The sequence below is a fragment of the Cnephaeus nilssonii genome (genome assembly GCF_951640355.1).
Source record: "Cnephaeus nilssonii genome assembly, chromosome: 1".
Taxonomy (NCBI): domain Eukaryota; kingdom Metazoa; phylum Chordata; class Mammalia; order Chiroptera; family Vespertilionidae; genus Cnephaeus; species Cnephaeus nilssonii.
The window spans coordinates 88940731-88947551 of record NC_137072.1 but is presented as its reverse complement, the minus strand read 5'-3'; the positions used below and the strand labels follow the sequence as shown (position 1 = coordinate 88947551).

At 40.1% G+C, this 6821-nt stretch overlaps 1 protein-coding gene across 1 annotated transcript in view; it reads left to right on the top strand.

Annotated features, from left to right (window-relative positions):
• The first annotated feature begins 355 nt into the window (after positions 1–355).
• Positions 356–6821, top strand: part of ATP10D (ATPase phospholipid transporting 10D (putative)) — a 78693-nt gene continuing 72227 nt past the window's right edge. Inside the window, exon 1 of the mRNA XM_079771842.1 lies at positions 356–500. The gene's annotated coding sequence lies outside the window, so the exon portion shown is untranslated. The remainder of the gene's footprint in view (positions 501–6821) is intronic.

The window sequence follows — 6821 nt, the reverse complement described above, 5'->3', positions numbered from 1 at the left end:
GCCTGGGTGAATGGGGGCCTTGTTACACAGAGTTTCAGCAAAACGCGAAGGAGCCAGGCCGTCCACCGCAGGCCGTCCGCCCTGAGACGGGGAGGCCCCGGGCCGGGGCTCCGCGCTGAGGAACGGCCCCGAGTCCCACACCTGGAGCCCGGGCGGCCCAGCTGCCGGCTCCGCCCCCGGCGTCACGGGAGGCGGGGCGGCGGGGCGGCGGGCGATTGGCCGGGGCGCCCGCAGCGCCGGAGCCGGCGGAGGCCGGACTGGGAAAGGGAAGAGGAGGTCGCCGTCTGCCCGGCCCGGCGCCAGCTCCGGCAGCTGAGTTGGGGAGCTGTCTGAGAAGTGATTTTTATTTAAAATTTTTTACTTTATTTTTTAAATTCCCGAGGCAGATGGCTGGCGTGGAAGCACCACCCGTCTCCACCCTTCGGATCTGTGCTTGGCTCTTCTCTTGCTTCTTGGGACTCGGGATCGTCGTGCTGTGATGCGTGCCCGGGGCGGACGCGGTAAGGGGGGAGAGCGAACCCCTTCGGGCTGATCCCTGCCTTCGGTTTCATATCCGCCGTCTTCCCTTTCTCTCCTTCTCTGTCTCACTCTCCCCTCCTGCTCGCCCTCTCCCCCAGTGATGGTGTTCAGGGTTGATGAACTGCCTCAAAACTAGACGTTAGGGCTGTCGAACTTCTTTTTAAGGAAAAACACACCATTTTCAGCCCCTTGATTTCGAAAGAGGAATTATTTTATCTTTTCTGAATGCTGGGTTTTGTGGAAAGGCAAATTATGCTTGCGTCCTACCCCCCCCCCCCCCCCACCTTGGTCATCTCATTTTGAAATGCAGGAGTTTAAGGCAATTTTGGCTCTGTCTCAAAGGTAATGAAGAGGATGGGAGGTTGAAAAACCACGGGTTGATTCCTTAAGGGGGAAAATGGTGTTGGTTTTGGAGCTTGCCCACAAATAGTTTTTAAGGGAGAGCTGCTGCTGCTGCTGCAAAAAAAAAAGTTGGTGCTCTTCCCAGCAAACACTAACTCTGCAGAACTAAATAGTTGTTTGAGGCATCCTTCATTTTACATTATAAAGCACATAGTCAGTCACACTCGGCTGTGCACAGCAGTGAGACAGCTGGCTGGGTTAGTGACACACTCCAGTGTGGAGGGTTAACCTCCCTGTGCCTTTAGAAAGGATGCATTTAAAGTAGTCTTAATCATAAGGGCATGTTAACACAGGTATTTAGAAAGTTGTCTAAATAAGAGCAAAGTTCCTTCTTGCTTCTTTTCACCTAGTTCTTTGCAAGGAGAAAAACAACCCTATAGTCTGAGAGCAAGCCTTTGACTAAAATCAACCCTGAAAGGTGGACCAACAAGGATTGGCTCCTTATCCACCAACATGAATTATATCCTGTATCAGAAAAGTAACTCCAGAGTAGATACTTATTTTTAAGTTGGGCTAGGTCACATTTCTGTGAAGATACCATTATTTTTTAAAAAATCTTTGCCCTAGCCAGTTTGGCTCAGTGGATAGAGCATTGGCCTGCAGACTGAAGGGTCCCGGGTTCAATTCTGGCCAAGGGCATATGCCCGGGTTGTGGGCTTGGTCCCCAGTGGGGGGCTTGCAGGAGGCAGCCGATCGATGATTCTCTCGCATCATTGATGTTTTCCATCTCTCTTTCCCTCTCCCTTCTTCTCTGAAATCAATAAGAATATATTTTAAAAAAATCTTTGTTGGCTTAAAAAAATAATAGCATATATATTTATTTTTTATTTCAGAGAGGAAGGGAGAGGGAGAGAGAGGAACATCAGTGATGTGAGAGAATCATTGATCTGCTGCTTCCTGCATCCTCCCCCACCTCCCCCCCACCCCCACTGGGGATTGAGCCAACAACCCCTGCTTGTAACCTGTCAGGGAATCCACCTGTGACCTCCTGGTTCAAGGGTTGATGCTTAACCACGGAGCCCCTCTGGCTGGCCCTTCGTTGGCTTTTTAAGAGCAAACGTGTAATACATAATCATGGCAACAGAGTCAACTCACTCACTGCCCCAGTGTGGACTTCCACAACAATATACTGTAAAAAGTAATGTCTTTCTGGATTCTTTCCTATTCTCATTACAAATACATATTACATACCTACATGCGGATAGTTAGTTTTTATCAAAATGAGATCATACTGCTGTGAAAGAATTTCAGTCTAAAGTGAACTAGAGGATATCAAGTGGACAGTCGCAGGCATGTGCCCTCAGAAAAACAAAACTAAAAGACTGATAGATGATTTCCTATAAATGCCTGGTTTACAGAAAACTGATCCTGTGGCATTTTTTTAAACAGTAGGGGGTGTTAATCAGGTGGCCTCATATCAACCTTGACAGTTTTGCTCATAAACCATAAGCTTATAAACCTCTGTTTCCAGAAATGTGAACAAGACCAACCCAGGCCGAGTTGGTCTCACCAAATTGGTCTAAATGGAGCTTTATTTGTGTGACCGGATTGGTTTTGTCTGCTTGAGGAATTTTCAAAGCTGGTCTCTGATTTCATTTTAACAGACTCTAAACTCTCCCCACTTCCTGTTCCCTGTCCATAAATACAGCCTACCCCAAACCCTCAGTGGGTTTGCCTGTAGCTTGCTACAGTATGTGTGTTCCAAATTGTAATTTTTCTGCTATTTCTCATTGAACTCATCTCCCTCTCTTCCTTCCTTCCTTCCTTCCTTCCTTCCTTCCTTCCTTCCTTCCTTCCTTCCTTCCTTCCTTCCTTCCTTCCTTTCCTTCCTTCCTTCCTTCCTTCCTTCCTTCCTTCCTTCCTTCCTTCCTTCCTTCCTTCCTTCTTTCTTTCTTTTCTTTCTTCTCTCCCTCCTCTCTCTCTCTCTCTCTCTCTCTCTCTCTCTCTCTCTCTCTCTCTCTCTTTCTTTCTTTTTTTTCTTTCCTTGACAATTTTGAGCTTGCTTTTTCATTTGGGTCAACACTGTAATGGTTTCACCCACTATTCAAAAGTAGAGCATTCCTATGAAAACTTATCTTAAACCAAAATGGCATAAAGCAAAGAAGCAGTTAACATTAATTTATATGGGAAAAATTTAAGTGTTCCCAGACTAAAAAAAATAAATAAATAAATAACCTACCAACTCATACCAAATGCTCTTAATTACATTCAGTTTTACACTTAACGTAACACCCGTATGAGCATTCAGGCTTTTCTGGTACCTTGGGACACACACTGCTAATAGAGGTGCGAGATAAACCGAGATAAAGCACAGATGTTCACAGACACGGTTCCCAGCTCCGGCAGCTTGATGCTGAGATGCTGAATGTCGTTCCCTGGGAAGGGGTTTGGTGGGGCCACTCTCGCTGCAGGGCATGCTGCTGCCTCTATAATGATTGCTGCCAAACGCATGCTGAACACTATTTTCACTTTTTGCCTTTTTTCGTAAAATTGAAAATCTTCAGATTACTTTTGGTTAGCGGAAGCAGGTACTAATGTGGGTCTTTTGTAAAAATGAGTGGTGTGACGCAAACTTTGAAAAGCCCAGGATACCTGCGTGTAATGGAAAGCAACAACATTTAAAAAGTTTTAGGGAGTTTAAAAAATAATATTGCAACTGCTACTTTAACATTTGTTAAATTGCATGAAAAGGATGGAGAATCTAGGCAGTCTAAAACCGGATGGGTGTCAAGGATGTTTGACCTTTGCACAGCAGGAACGGAATACTTTTGAATACAATGACTTAGTAACTAAATAGAAATTGAATAGGATATCATTTATTTTGATGCCAGTAAAATGAAGGAAATGCTCAGAATTTGATGACAATTTATAATAGAACAAAGATGACTCCTTGTTAGACAAATGTACTTTTAAGAATCAATTTTAAAAAGTAAGAGGTAAAAAGTGAGCACATATTCAAGTCTTCATTGGATGTCTTATTGTCTGATCTAGTTGGAAGTCTTTTTTTTTTTTTTTTAATGAAGGAAAATCAAAGAAAATACTACAAGCAAGCTCACTTAGGGATTCTTAAAAATCAAAGCATTGGTGAAGGTAAATTTAATAGCTTGTCAATGCTTGAAACAAGGAGACTCGATTTATCAAGTCTTGGAACCATTATGTGTGTGGTGGATGCTCTCATCATTCCTGGTCAATAGTTACAGCAGCTGAGCAGCTTTCCTTACACGTAGAAGAGGCTTGTTGTGAGCGTATTCTCTTGAAAACACTGTTCCCTTCCTATTATCTTCAGTGAGTGTATTTAATTTCGGAAATCATCTTAGTCATAGAAACAATACTTGTCACAAAACCAGTATCACTATTGGAGTAAGAAGTGGTCCTAATTTCATAAGAATTGCACCCTTAATGGGATCTTCTTTTATGATGCTCAGTGAAGAGTGTATTCATTCAGTTATTTGAGGTAATAATATGGGACTCTGCACTAAAACTCATAATCCTTGATACAGAAATATATCCTAAGGCAGTCATCTGAATTCCATATGAAGATTTATATATATATATGTTTATTACAGTGTTATCTGTGATATGGAAAAATATTTAAAATAAAATTAATTCCACAATAGCAAGCTTTTAAAATAAGTTAATGTACTATATCTCTAAATGGATAAAATTTAGTTTCCAAAATATTTTTTAAAATTTTGTGATCTAGAAAGATTTTTGCAATGTATTGAGTGAAAAAAATCAGATTTAATGCTATATCATCTTGAATGTATAGAATATAATTTTGAAATATAAATACATATAAAATATCATTTGCTCAATAAATATTTAAGCTTGTACTACATATCAGGCATTGTCCTAAATTAATAAATGTTGAACAACACTGTTGCACTTGCCATTTGCATACAAGTTCCTGTTTGTATCAATGGATATAACTACAGATATATCATGTACAAAAAAATTGGATTTCTATGTAGTAAAGTTATAGCTTTTTATTTTTCAGTCTTTTTCTGATATGTCCAAATCTTCTACAGCAACTATTATTTTTATAATCACAAAAATGCCATTTTGAAAAATATCACCAAGAATACTATAAAATTAAAAGACCAACTCTAAGCTCTGTATTTTATATGCCAATATGCCTTTTACAAAAGATATTAAAAGCAGTGAGAGATTGATCAACACCCCTATGGAAAATGATCCCTAGTGAAAAACAGACTTACCTGGGCAATTCACAAAGGAAATGCAATTTTGACTTTTCTAAGGTTTCGGGAAGAGAGATGTTTACCTCCCAATAATTGGAGAATATTCAGCATAAAAATATGTTACCATATGTTCACACATCACATTAACAAACATGGAAAGCAATTCAAAATGTGTGAGGTTGTTGGGAAGACTGCTTAATAACATGGAAAAAATGTTCATGATATGAGGAATGAAAACACTAAGTTACAAAATGATGTCCTATCTTTGAAAAATACTCCCATGATTGCCCGGCTGGTGTGGCTCAGTTGGTTGAGTGTCAACCTATGAACCAACCAGGAGGTCCTGGTTCCATTCACGGTCAGGGCCCATGCCTGGGTTGCGGGCTTGATCTCCAGTAGGGGGCGTGCAGGAGGCAGCTGATGGATGTTTCTCTCTCTTTGATCTTTTTCTCTCTCTCTCTCCCATCCTCTCTCTGAAATCAATAAAAACATAACGTTAATAGTACTTAGTTTAGGTGGTGGGATTATATATGATTTCTATTTTTCTTATGATATTCATCTGTAGTTTCTAAAATTTCTACAATAAATATATTTTAGTTTTGTCCTCGAATGAAGAGAACATAGACGATATTACTTTTCCCCTCTTTCACAAAGCTTCCACTGTCTCTTGTATGTAATTTCATGTCAGGTGTCATTGTTTCTGAATGATATTTGCTGGTGAGAACATTTGATTTATAAGGGAAACCACCAGATAAAACTTATTCTAGTCACAGTCACTCTTCTGACTCCAGCTGTTTTCTAGAAGAATAAGCAGTGTGGGTCTGATTCAAGCTTTATTCCTTTCCATTTCCTGTCGATCACATCTGCTAAGGTCTCATGCTGATAGGTCTTCATTAAATCTTCCTTAATTTATTTTTCTAAAATCTGCTTTGTTCCATTTAAGGCCTTTCTGAATGAGGAAGATGAGCACAATTACATTTCTGTTAGCAAAACGAACTTATAAAATTTCAACTCTATGGAGGGTAGGTAATAACAAAATGCCTCCAGGAAAGACAAGGCCATTGACTTTTCCTGCATGCCATCTCAAATACTTCTGTGTTATCACTGAGCTGACATCAAAAGCCACTCATTTGAGACACAAAGCTTTAAAAATCGTCTGAAAAGATATAGCTTAATACTTCAAGATTTGTGTTGGCTAGTTTTAGTATGTACTTCCTGGCAACAGATTCCCTTTTAAGACATAATAAAACTAAACATTTTTGTTAGTGTTTCATAAGAAACAAAGAAGGGAACACTTTCTCCATCCTTTGATCGTGGGTATATTTTTAGATGAAGATAAGGAAAGAAATACGAGTCCTCATGACATTCAGCGGAGAGTTTGTTTTGCCTAGGGAATCAAGTTTTCTTATCAGAGGTCCTGAGTATCTTTGTAGAGGTATGGAATGATAGAGAGTCCCACACTGGCCATTAAAGTTGTAATTAATTGATTCTATGTGAAGTTAGAGACCCAGCATAAAAATATTTTCATAATTCATCTGTATACAACTTGGGCTATTTTCTTTTAATATACTTTGGATTTAATCAAGTTAGATTAAGTCTCTCTCATTAATTGCTGGTAATTTTATTTGCCACCTCTGTTTATGCAACCAGGCCCACATGATGTTGAACATGGTCATTTCAGAATACCGTAGATCGGTCATG